General features: G+C 54.1%; 4 non-coding genes across 4 annotated transcripts; 3 read left to right on the top strand and 1 right to left on the bottom strand.

Annotated features, from left to right (window-relative positions):
• Nucleotides 1–424: 424 nt before the first annotated feature.
• On the bottom strand, nucleotides 425–496 carry TRNAM-CAU. The gene has a single exon. It is a non-coding gene; the product is annotated as a tRNA-Met (tRNA).
• Nucleotides 497–7705: 7209 nt separating this feature from the next.
• On the top strand, nucleotides 7706–7787 carry TRNAS-AGA. The gene has a single exon. It is a non-coding gene; the product is annotated as a tRNA-Ser (tRNA).
• A 1380-nt stretch (nucleotides 7788–9167) lies between these two features.
• On the top strand, nucleotides 9168–9239 carry TRNAM-CAU. The gene has a single exon. It is a non-coding gene; the product is annotated as a tRNA-Met (tRNA).
• A 718-nt stretch (nucleotides 9240–9957) lies between these two features.
• TRNAQ-CUG lies at nucleotides 9958–10029 on the top strand. Its single transcript has one exon. It is a non-coding gene; the product is annotated as a tRNA-Gln (tRNA).
• The last annotated feature ends 3069 nt before the right edge of the window (nucleotides 10030–13098 follow it).

Raw genomic sequence — 13098 nt, 5'->3', positions numbered from 1 at the left:
CTTCACACACCACAACACCCCTCACCTTCTCTTCTCCAGGCTCAAGCAGCCCAGCTCTCTCATGACTGAGGAGAGGGAAACATTCACGCATCTCTAAAAAGTGGAAGAGAGACCTTCTGGGAAACTAAGAAAAAGTGGGAAGGAGGCCAAGGAAGCCAAGAGCCTGCCAAGTTGGACTCCAACCCGCTTGTCCCAGGAGCGCTGCCCCCGGAGGGCAGTGCCTTAGCCCACTGAGCCATTGTGACCCCAGCACAGCTCTGCCTTTCCCAGGCCTTCCTCCATCGCCTTGGGACATGGCAAAGGAAGCCCTTGGCCTGTGCTGCTGCCTTGTGGGTACTTCCTGGGGCAACAAGGCTGCTCCGTTCTGCCCTGCTCAGGGCCAGGAAGGTCTCTGGCACACCAAGGCCTGAGCACAAAAAGGCCTTAGCAGAGGATGGTTTCGATCCATCGACCTCTGGGTTATGGGCCCAGCACGCTCCCGCTGCGCCACTCTGCTGCCCTGTGTCCAGGGCTGGCCAAGGACTCACAGACGGACCCTTGGCTTTCAGTTAACAAGGGAATTCACTGGGATATTCTCTCCCCTGGCAGAACACACAGGGGTCCCAGCCTACTGCGTGGAGGACAACAATTACACGTGATCTTCCACATTACAGACTCAGACTCAATGACTCAGGCTTTTCTTGCTCTGGTCTAAGCAGAGGGAGCTCTTTCTGTAACTGCTGCTAAGCTCAGGACAGCAGCCAGTGCTCATCCTGGCAGACCAGCTGGTAACCTGAGGGAGAAGGAGAACAAACGACCACAACTCTCAAATGATGCTGCACAAAAGGCTTTAATGAGAAGGAGCAAATGCAGTGGCACAGAGCAGAGACCAAGAAAAACGTTTGCAGGGGTCAGGGAGGGACAAAAATGGGCCCATTTCCCAAGGAGCAAGGGGATGCTGTGCCATCCTCAGCAGTTCATGCTGCAGCGGGGGATAGGCAGACACAGCCCGGACCCCCCCAGACCAAGGGAGCCCCCAGAAGAGATGGGAACCCCCGAGGAGCTGAGGGAGCTGCCAACAGCAGCTGACAGAGAGGATCCCACGGCTGTGTTCTGAGGGAAGGAGGTGAGGATGGGGCCCGGCATGGTCACCACCACCGGGGTGGCCTCGATGTAGACGGTGGAGTCAGCGCAGCGGGCGTAACAGGGCTCAGTGCAGCTGCTGGCGAGTGGGGTTGGGCCACAGGGGCCGCAGGGGCGTGGGGGACAGGGTCTGCAGCAAGACATCTCTGGGTGAAGGAGGCAGAGCTGGAACACAGAGCAGGGAGCAACAGCCTCAGGATCAGTCCGTCTATCATTTCTTCAGCTGTCTCTGTATATCAACTCCTATATACAGCCCTCTCTGCACACTGAGTGGCACAACACTGCAATACTGCCCCAGTTTAGGAATAGAACCCAGCACAGTCTGTTTGAAGTCCCTGTAGTAAAATTGATCACAACCCACCTCCAGAATAGACCTGGCTGTGTTAGAGATAACAGAGGATGCACCGGGCCATTTCTTTCCATTACTGCAGGTGCAAGTTCTGATGAGCAGATCCCCCTGCACCTGAGACCCCTTTCATCCTCTTCTGCTGTTACGAAACCCCCTCTTCCCAGCTCTCCCCAGCCAGTGCCATGATAAGGGTGACAGCTCTTCCACAGTGCTGTGTCAGGGCAAAGCTGAGACACCCAAGAATCAACCTGAGGAGTGACCATGACAGCCCTTCAGCCCACAGAGAGAGATGGAGCAGACTCAGGCTTACCTCGTTCCTCGAGAAAAGGGAGGCAAGAGAGGAGGATGCAGAACCTGCAGCAGCACAGCCTTTTATGCTGTGTCCTGAGGTCTGTGGGGCCACAAACATTCCTTGCCCATGAAACATCTAAATACCTGATAGTCACCATGTGCCAACACCTCGTAGCTGATGAAGTCCCTGCCTCTTTCATGTCAGATATTGTTCTCTGGTTTCACACACAAAATATGAAAATGATTCCTCTCTGTCCCAGCTTCCAAAGACCACTTTTACTTGGAGGTCTCAGACTACCATTCAAGGTCAGTTGAAATGGGTTTGCATGATATCAATTGCCTTTTTCACTTCTCCTTCTTGATGGTGAGCGTGGCCCCAGTCACAGTTACATTCAGCCATGAGGGACACCTCAGGTCAGCTCTCAGGAGCTTTCAGTGCAGGCACTCAGGCTCAGAGGGACATTTTCTCCCCACAGCTCATCACAGACATACAGAAGAATGTGAGTGACTTGAGGCAGAAAGTCCAAAGTGCACAACCCCATATGGGGGAAGAGACTCATCTCTCCAGGGAGGTGGCAAGGAAAGTCCATGTTCAGCTGTAGGATGTCCCCTGCAGAAGAAGGGACAGCCAAGGGCAACTTGATTACAATCCTCGGGCTGTAGCACGGCCTGGTTTTGTGATCAAAGAGATGCCGCGTCCTTCCCTGAAAGAGACCCACACCCCAAGTGACCTGTTTGGATCAGCGTGTCCACCCAGAGGGCAGAGGCCTGGATGGTCAGCTTTGGGGAAAAGGCTGAGGGCAGGGAACACTTAGCTCTTGGCTCTTTGCCCTGGGTCAGGGATGGCTTGGCCCATTCCATGCCTTTCACATTTCAAAGGGACACTGGATCTGTCTCCCAGGGAACCTGGGAGTCATCGGGATGTGGAAGAGTTGGGAAAACCCCAGAGCTCCAGGCAAGCCTGAGTCACCCAGTGTGGACTTCAGTGGACACAGTGCCTCAGACTTGGGTATTCCGGGGATAACCGAGCTCATATCCTCCAAGCTCTGCTGTTGTCAAGGGCATTTCCAGACCTTTTAGCCCAATTGCAGGATCAACAGGTGCTTCTCTGCAATCCCCTGCATTTGCTGCTCCTGCCCTTCTGTTCTCTTCTGTTCTGCCTCATCCTCTGCCAGTCCCTCTCTCTAGGAGAGTTCATCAGCCCCTCTCTTGTGCCTGGGGACACAGAGTGGGGCACAGCAATCCAGATGTGGCCTCTGCAGTGCCACAGAAAGGGCACCATTCCTGAGGGCATCAGATCCCAGGGTTATGGGGTGAGGTCTGGAGAGGGACAGTAAGGAGCTCTCAGGATCAGGAGGGAAGGCTCCACACAGCACCTACAGTGCAAGGGACTCTGTTGGGACAGACTTTCTCTCCTCTTTCCAGCCTTTCTGCCCAGAAGGGTTTTGTACTCCCTGCTCTGGAAGGGGAATGCAGAGCAAGGGGCATTCCCTGCACACAGCCCTGTGCTCTCCATGGGGCCATGGCATGTGCTCAGCAGTGCAGGCAGCCTCAGTGGCATCTCCTGGTGGCCCAGCTGGGAGGCTCAGCTGTAGAAACCATTCCCACCTCCTGGTAGCACACAGGGGCTTCCATGCAGCCCTGGAAGAGGTGCCCAAGAGACAGGGACCTCTCTGACACTGGTGGTGTTCAGAGGACAATGGGACAAGGCCCAGAGCTTCAGGAGGTGAGTGGGAAGTTTGTCCTGCTCCGAGCAGGACCAGAGCACTTCCAGTGGTCCCTCCTGACCTCCACTGTTCTGGGGTGCCCTGCACCTCCTGGGCCCTTGGAGCAGCCACCAAAAGACAGTGTCATGGAAAGCAGCAGCAGCAGCAGCACAGGATTGCAAAGACATTCCAGGTGTTTTGGGAATTGAATGTAAAGGTGTGGAAATGCCTTTGAAGAAAACAGAAATTGTGGAGGCATGAGGCTCCGTGCTCTGCTGTCCCTGGACTTCCCGAGTCTGGGGCACTGTCTCCACTGAAGTCCACCCTGGGTGACTCAGGTTTGCCTGGAGCTCTGGGATTTTCCCAACTCTTCCCAATGGCGATGACTCCCAGGTGCTCTGGGAGACTGATCCAATGTCCCTTTGAAATGTGAAATGGATGGAATGGGCAAAGCCATCCCTGATCTAGGACACAGAGCCAAGAGCCTTTGGCTCCCTGCCCTCAGCCTCTTCCCCAAAGCAGGCCAAGCACGTCTCTGGCCTCTGGGTGAACACGCTGAGGAAAACAGGTCAGTTGGGGTGTGGGGTTTTTGCAGGAATGAATGAGAGGTGGGACATTCCTCTGTGTGCTCTGGAAATCCCAGTCCCCACGGGCAAGAAGGCCCATGTGCAAGGGGAGGCAGGAGGGCAGCCTGCAGAAATCAAGACCACTTAGCTACTCAAAAAGGCCAAAGTGCTTAGGCAGTGGAGGCAGAAATACACATCTGGGGATGACTATGGTCAGGGAGTGCAAGGGGGGGATCCGGAAAGCGAAGGCAGAGCTGGAGCTGAACTAAACTCTGGACATGAAAAATCACAAGAAGGCTTTCTTCAGGTGCAGAGAACAACAAAGAAAGATGCAAGGAGCTGTAAATCCACAGGAGTGAAAGATGGCAAGATCTGACATGGGGAAGGAGGAGATTTTTCCCTTGGCATTCAGTGGCAGGTGCTCCAGCCATGCCAGTGATTGACAGAATCCAAGGGCAGGGAGTGGCAGAAGGAAATACCACCCACTGTAGAAAACAATCAGCTTCAAGACCATCGAAGGAACCTGCATGTGCACAAGTGCAAGGGGCCTGATGAGATGCATGTGAGGGTCCTGAAGGGACTGGCAGAAGAAGTTGCTAAAGCACTCCCCATCTTATTTGAAAAGTCTCAGCACAGGAGAATTGAGAAGTGGAGGCCAGGCAGTCTCACCTCTGTGCCTTGGCAAGGTCATGGAGCAGATCCTCCTGGAAGCCGTGCTATGACACTGAGAAAAGAAAGAGCTGATTGGTGCCAGCCAACAGGGCTTCAGTAAGGGCATCTACTAGTTCAAAACATGGAAGAGGACCCTGCAAAACACCCTTGTCTCTAAACTGTAGAGACACGGCTTATCTGGTTGGGACCGTCAGGGACTAAGGAATTGGGTTGATGGAATCGGGTTGTGGTCAATGGCTCAGTGTCCAAGTAGACACGAGTGACAAGTGTTGTTCCTCAGGGCTTGGTTTGGGGACCAGGATTATTTAAGTCCTTTGTCAGGGACATGGAGAGTGGGATTGAGTGTATCCTCAGACATTCAGTAAAGCTACAGAGGAACATTTGGTCAAGATTTGTAGTGATGGGACAAGGGGTAATGGTTCTAAACTGTGAGTGGGTAAATGTAAATGAGAGATGAGAAACAAATTCTTTCCGCTGAGTGTATTGACACACTGGAACAGGTCTTCCACAGAATTTCGGGATAATATGTCATGGGGCTGGAACTGGATAATCTTCAAAGTCCTGGTCATCCCTAAATGATTCCTAGATTGAACAGACAAATCTGTGTTGTATGAAGTGGGAGCACAACATTTCAGATGAAAGACGAAAGGACTTAATCAGCAAAGAGGCCTTACAAGTGATGACTACCAGGTGTTTAGATGTTTCATGGGCAAGGAATGTTTGCGGCCCCACAGAGCTCAGGACACAGCATAAAAGGCTGTGCTGCTGCAGGCTCTGCATCCTCCTCTCTTGCCTCCCTTTCCTCGAGGAACGAGGTAAGCCTGAGTCTGCTCCATCTCTCTCTGTGGGCTGAAGGGCTGTCATGGTCACTCCTCAGGTTGATCCTTGGATGCCTCAGCTTGGCCTTGACAGAGGACTGTGGAAGGGCTGTCAGCCTTTTCATGGTGGTGGCTGAGGAGAGCGGGGAATTGAGGGTTTTCTGCAGCAGAAGGGGATCAAGAGGGCTTTGATGCACGGGGATCTGCCCAGCAGAAAGCATTGGAAGGAAATGGCGCAGTGCAACCCCTGACATCTCTAACACAGCTGCATCTTTTCTGGAGATGAGCTGTGATCAGTCTTTCCACAGATGCCTTAAACCCTCTCTGCTGGGTCCTATTCCTAATCCAGGGCAACCTGCCTGTGATTTTCTACTTGGAGGGCAAGATGATAGTTGTAGGAATTGTAGGCAGAGAGTGTGTTTTGAAACAAAGTGTGTCTACAGAGAGAGGTAAGGAAATGATGGACTAATCCTGAGGTTGTTGTTCCTGCTCTGTGTTCCAGCTCTGCCTCCTTCACCCAGAGATGTCTTGCTGCAGACCCTGTCCCCCACGCCCCTGCGGCCCCTGTGGCCCAACCCCACTCGCCAGCAGCTGCACTGAGCCCTGTTACGCCCGCTGCGCTGACTCCACCGTCTACATCGAGGTCGCCCCCGTGGTGGTGACCATGCCGGGCCCCATCCTCACCTCCTTCCCTCAGAACACAGCCGTGGGATCCTCTCTGTCAGCTGCTGTTGGCAGCTCCCTCAGCTCCTCGGGGGTTCCCATCTCTTCTGGGGGCTCCCTTGGTCTGGGGGGGTCCGGGCTGTGTCTGCCTATCCCCCGCTGCAGCATGAACTGCTGAGGATGGCACAGCATCCCCTTGCTCCTTGGGAAATGGGCCCACCTCTGTCCCTCCCTGACCCCTGCAAACACCTTTCTTGGTTTCTGCTCTATGCCACTGCATTTGCTCCTTCTCATTAAAGCCTTTTGTGCAGCATCACTGGAGAGTCGTGGTCCTTTGTTCTCCTCCTCCCTCAGGTTACCACCTGGTCTGCCAGGATGAGCACTGGCTGCTGTCCTGAGCTTACCGTCAGCTGCAGAGAGAGCTCCCTGAGCTTAGAGCAGTGCACCCTGAGTTTAGCAGCAAGGACATGGACTCAAAATGAAAGAGGGTGAATGGCTTTAGCAGCACTTGATCATTGACTGATTCAATATTTAGGAAGCAATATGATAAGACTGACTGCAAATATAAAAATGAATTAATTCTAGATTTACAGTAAGCTTTCATTCCATCACAAACCTACAGGCACAGAGATGTGCACATCTGTGTTTTGGTGTGTAAATGTAGCTATCAAAAATTTCCCTTGGTCTTTGTGAAATACTCACATCAAATCCCTTTGCATTTCTCAAGAAGTGTGGGCTGGACTTGGAGGAGTGTGTGAGTGGGGGCAGTGTATCAGCCCAGGCCTCCTTGTCAGAGGTGCTCTTTCAGGTATCCCAACCTGATGGTTCTCAAGCTCCCAGAGACATCCCACTCAGAGGGAGGTGCTGGCACAGCCTGTAGCAGTCCAGGAGACCTCAAGGGATGGCTCTTTAGAGGGTGCCTAGATGCTTTCCTAGGCAGGAGGTTCCATCCTGCCTACAACCCAAGTCGGTAACTCCTGGCAACAATGTCCAAGACATTTGAGAATTGTTTCCAAAACTGCAGCAATAGTGGTGGTCTTCCACTTGGGCTCCAGTTCAGGCAGGGAATGCTGGAAGGCTGTGAGGGGCTGACTGCTGATCCTCTGTCCCCCAGCGTGGTTGCAAAGCTGATGTTGATGTTGTTGTCAGGGCTGTCCCCACCCATAACATGCAACAGCCCCTGGTGTGGGGAAGGACATTTCACCTCCCAAAGGCTTCTGTAAAGGGACACATCAGCTCTCAGCTGGTTCATTCAAGACCTGTGAGGAGGAGGATGGCAGAGGCTGCACCACCACATGGCAATGGCAGGCTATCCCAGATAGCTGGCTGAGGAGAAGGGTCTGGGCAGTGCAGCCCCAGCCTGCAGGGCGATGACTCTCAGGCCTCTGTCAGGTGGCCCCATCTGGCTCTGGGAAGGTCCCCACTGCAAATGTGGAGTGGAGCGTTGCCCTGAAGTGCCCGGGCACCGGTGTCAGTGCCCGGGCTGTGTGCTGAGCGGGGCAGGGAGGGCTGGAGCAGGTAGTTGTGGCCGAGTGGTGAAGGCGATGGACTAGAAATCCATTGGGGTTTCCCCGCGCAGGTTCGAATCCTGCCAACTACGGGGCAAAGAGCCTTTTTGGGTGCCAGCACCTGCACAGCTCCCACCCCTGGCACCTGCACAGCTCCCAACCTGGCACTTGCACAGCTCCCACCCCTCTGGGCTGCCCACAGGGCTCCTCCTGCACTTGAACTCCCAGCTCTTCCCCCACAGCAGCAGCAGCACAGCAGGAACTGCTGCAAACCTGCCCAGAAGGACCAGGGAAACCCTGAGGGGCCTTTGGAAGGCTATGGCAGAAAAGCTCAGTGATGGTGCAATGCTGTGTGCCCTGCAGCCATGGCACTGAGGGGGAGGGAAGTACTACACAGGAAAAGAACCTCAGAGATATTGTCAGTACAAATGAAGAAAGAAAGGTCCAGTTAAGCAGGGCAGCTGGAGCTGCAGCTGATCCATGGACTTCCTGCCCTGCACTCAAACACTTTCCCCTGTGCAGTGCCCCCTGTAGTAGGTAGACTGGGGACACACTGCCCACATTTTCTCCCACATCCCAGCCTTCTCCATCTGGCTTTTCTTTTGGTCTCTTCTGCCTGGGTGCTGCAGGCTCTGCCCTGTGGATGGGACATGCAACCAGGAAATACTCAAAGCTCAAAAATGCAGAAGGCAGCACTGCCCCCTCATTCCTCACCCTCACCAAGAGGCTCTACCAGCCCTGAGCCCTCCTGTGACTCCTGGCAGCCTTGAACTCTGGCCACTGCCCAGTCTGGATGGGCCATCCCTGCCCGTGGGCAGTTGGTAACCAGCTCCACCCTCTGTAGTGTCAGGCAGGACAGCGATGGCACCAGGCCCAGAGAGGGTCCTTGGCACCCTGCCTGGTGCCTGGGGCTTCCCTTGGCTCTTGGGACACAGCAAAGGCATGGCTGTGCCAGGATGGGAGACCAGACAGGAGCTGTTGGGGATCACAGCACAGCCCTGGCAGGGCATGGGGCTCACAGCCCGTGGGAAAGGCAAGGCACCAACCGCTCTACAACCTGCTCAATGGAACAAACTCTGCCTCTGACTAAGAGCTGTTCCCTCACAGTAAAGGTGACCTGAAGACCCAATGGAAAGCAGCTGAGAACATCCCACATAGACCATAAAAGAAGAGGACATTTAAAACTATGATTATCACCCCACTGAGCATATGTGCACCCCAGCTGCACGGGACAAGCACATAGTGATTGTGTGATCAATTGTAATTGATTAGCTGACAGTCTAAAAGATGAATGTTGTTGGTCAAAAGAACTGTAGTGTAAACATAAAGCTTCTTTCTCCTGTAATTATTGTCGTCCATGCAGTAGGCTGGGACCCCTGTGTGTTCTGTGGGAATATATCCCAGTGAATTCCCTTGTTAACTGAAAGCCAAGGGTCCGTCTGTGAGTCCTTGGCCAGCCCTGGACACAGGGCAGCAGAGTGGCGCAGCGGGAGCGTGCTGGGCCCATAACCCAGAGGTCGATGGATCGAAACCATCCTCTGCTAAGGCCTTTTTGTGCTCAGGCCTTGGTGTGCCAGAGACCTTCCTGGCCCTGAGCAGGGCAGAACGGAGCAGCCTTGTTGCCCCAGGAAGTACCCACAAGGCAGCACCACAGGCCAAGGCCTTGGCTTGCCATGTCCCGAGGCGATGGAGGAAGGCCTGGGAAAGGCAGAGCTGTGCTGGGGTCACAATGGCTCAGTGGGCTAAGGCACTGCCCTCCGGGGGCAGCGCTCCTGGGACAAGCGGGTTGGAGTCCAACTTGGCAGGCTCTTGGCTTCCTTGGCCTCCTTCCCACTTAGTTTCCCAGAAGGTCTCTCTTCCACTTTTTAGAGATGCGTGAATGTTTCCCTCTCCTCAGTCATGAGAGAGCTGGGCTGCTTGAGCCTGGAGAAGAGAAGGTGAGGGGTGTTGTGGTGTGTGAAGGTGTCTGTGTGGTTTGTCAGGGGCTGTGGTGAGGCAGAAAGAGCCTGTTGTACTCGGGGCAAGAGAGGCTTGTGAGAGGTTTGGAGTTTGGGGCTTGTCAGAGAGGGCAGGTGAGGCTGGGAGAGGGAGGTGTGTTGGTGCTTTGAAGGGTGGTGTGATTGCAGAGGGCATGGAGGCGGTGAAGGGAGGCCGCAGTTGGTGTTGGATGTGGCGGGAGGTGGAGAGAGAGGTCTGAGGCTGAGGCAGGGTGCTGAGTGTGAGGGAGGCTGGTGAGAGGGTCAAGAGGTGAGGTGTGCAGGAGGTCCCATGGTGTAAAGGTGAGCACTCTGGACTCTGAATCCAGCGATCTGAGTTCAAATCTCAGTGGGACCTTTCTTTACTTTAGCCTTTTGGCTCCCTCAGGCCTTCCCTCAGCACATTTGACACTGAACTGGGGACCTCCCAGTCAAAGCAGCTCAGGCATAGGAGACTGGCACTGTCTCCTTGGATGGTGGACACCTCCAAAGGCGGACTCTGTACTACCCACTCTGGCCAGCTCTTTCCCTTGTTTGACCATAATTATAGTATGACAGGGTTACTCTGTGGCATTACTTGTATTTCCACCCCAGGGCACTGCTTCTTTCTCTCTGCATTCCTCTGAGACATTTCTGTTTTCCCTGTTAATTTCTTTTCCTTCCTCTGAAATCAGTTCAGGGAGCTACTGATAACTGGTAGTGTCCCATGATAAGGGGTGCATTTGCTGCCATGGGAGACGGAAGGATCTTCCTGTCAGAGCAAGTGGCTCCCTGAGGAGGAGAACAGAGGACCATGACTCTCCAGTGATGCTACACAAAAGGTTTAATGAGAAGGAGCAAATGCAGTGACACAGAAGAGAGACCAAGAAAGGCGTTTGTGGGGGTCAGGGAGCGAAGGAGATGGGCCCATTTCCCAAGGACAAGCTCCATACAAAAAGCTTGCCAGTCTGATTCTGCTCTTACTTGTGCAATTCCAGCCCTCCAAGAGCAGTCCCTAACTCTGGCACCCTCCCTCCGTCAGCAGCACTTCAGCAAAGCAGAAGAGAAGGAGCCCTTTCTCAAGGAGCTCAGAGCAAAGCAGAGGCAGAGGAGGCACGGCGAGGCTGCTGTGCAGCGATGAGCAGTGGGCACAGGTCCCTCCTGCCAGCTGCGATGAGGACTCTCAGCTCATCCGCAAGATGTGGCCAGGCTACTGCTGCTGCACGGTCCCAGTCTTCCTTCCTGCTCCAAAGGGTGTGACCCAGTGTCTTCAGCAGTTCATGCTGCAGCGGGGGATAGGCAGACACAGCCCAGACCCCCCAGACCAAGGGAGCCCCCAGAAGAGATGGGAACCCCCGAGGAGCTGAGGGAGCTGCCAACAGCAGCTGACAGAGAGGATCCCACGGCTGTGTTCTGAGGGAAGGAGGTGAGGATGGGGCCCGGCAGGGTTACCACTACTGGGGAGGGCTCGATGTAGACGGTGGAGTCAGCGCAGCGGGCGTAACAGGGCTCAGTGCAGCTGCTGGCGAGTGGGGTTGGGCCACAGGGGCCGCAGGTGCTTTGGGGACAGGGTCTGCAGCAAGACATCTCTGGGTGAAGGAGGCAGAGCTGGAACACAGAGCAGGGAGCAACAACCTCAGGATCAGTTTGTCTCTTTTTCCATCAACTCCCTCCACACAGACAACTTGTTTTAAAAGCACACTCTGTGCCTACAACTCCCACAACCCTCATCATGCCCTTCAAGTGAAAAAGCACAAGAACACTGCCCAGGTTTATGAATAGGACCCAGGAGAGTGGGTTTAAGGCACCTGTGAAAAGACTGATCACAACTCATCTCCAGAACAGACTTGGCTGTGTTTGAGATGTCAGGGGTTGCACTGAGCCATTTCCTTCCAGCATTGAAGGTGCAAATTCTGCTGGACATATCCCTCTGCAGCTCTGAACCCTTGATCCCCTTTTGCTGAAACTAAACCCCCAATTCCCAGCTCTCCCCAGCCACCACCATGAAAAGGCTGACAGCCCTTCAACAGCTCTGTGTCAGGGCCAAGCTGAGGCACCCAAGGATCAACCTGAGGAGCCACCACAACAGCCCTTCAGCCCACAGAGAGAGAGAGAGCGGACTCAGGCTTACCTTGTTCCTCGAGGAAAGGGAGGCAAGAGAGGAGGATGCAGAACCTGCAGCAGCACAGCCTTTTATGCTGTGTCCCGACCCCTGTGGGGCCACAAACATTCCTTGCCCATGAAGCATCTAAACACCTGGTAGTCACCATGTGCCAACATCTCGTAGCTGATGAAGTCCCTGCCTCTTTCATGTCAGATATTGTTCTCTGGTTTCACACACAAAATATGAAAATGATTCCTCTCTGTCCCAGCTTCCAAAGACCACTTTACTTGGAGGTCTCAGACTACCATTCAAGGTCAGTTGAAATGGGTTTGCATGATATCAATTGCCTTTTTCACTTCTCCTTCTTGATGGTGAGCGTGGCCCCAGTCACAGTTACATTCAGCCATGAGGGACACCTCAGGTCAGCTCTCAGGAGCTTTCAGTGCAGGCACTCAGGCTCAGAGGGACATTTCTCCCCACAGCTCATCACAGACATACAGAAGAATGTGAGTGACTTGAGGCAGAAAGTCCAAAGTGAACGACCCCATATGGGGGAAGAGACTCATCTCTCCAGGGAGGTGGCAAGGAAAGTCCATGTTCAGCTGTAGGATGTCCCCTGCAGAAGAAGGGACAGCCAAGGGCAACTTGATTACAATCCTCGGGCTGTAGCACGGCCTGGTTTTGTGATCAAAGAGATGCCACGTCCTTCCCTGAAAGAGACCCACACCCCAAGTGACCTGTTTGGATCAGCGTGTCCACCCAGAGGGCAGAGGCCTGGATGGTCAGCTTTGGGGAAGAGTCTGAGGGCAGGGAACACTTAGCTCTTGGCTCTTTGCCCTGGGTCAGGGATGGCTTGGCCCATTCCATGCCTTTCACATTTCAAAGGGACACTGGATCTGTCTCCCAGGGAACCTGGGAGTCATCGGGATGTGGAAGAGTTGGGAAAAACCCAGAGCTCCAGGCAAGCCTGAGTCACCCAGTGTGGACTTCAGTGGACACAGTGCCTCAGACTTGGGTATTCCAGGGATAACCGAGCTCATATCCTCCAAGCTCTGCTGTTGTCAAGGGCATTTCCAGACCTTTTAGCCCAATTGCAGGATCAACAGGTGCTTCTCTGCAATCCCCTGCATTTGCTGCTCCTGCCCTTCTGTTCTCTTCTGTTCTGCCTCATCCTCTGCCAGTCCCTCTCTCTAGGAGAGTTCATCAGCCCCTCTCTTGTCCCTGGGGACACAGAGTGGGGCACAGCAATCCAGATGTGGCCTCTGCAGTGCCATAGAAAGGGCACCATTCCTGAGGGCATCAGATCCCAGGGTTATGGGGTGAGCTCTGGAGAGGGACAGCAAG

The sequence above is a fragment of the Pipra filicauda genome, unplaced genomic scaffold (genome assembly GCF_003945595.2).
Source record: "Pipra filicauda isolate LSUMZ 115617 unplaced genomic scaffold, ASM394559v2 scaffold7_size6619720_pilon, whole genome shotgun sequence".
NCBI lineage: Eukaryota > Metazoa > Chordata > Aves > Passeriformes > Pipridae > Pipra > Pipra filicauda.
This window is presented reverse-complemented; position numbering and strand designations above follow the sequence as displayed.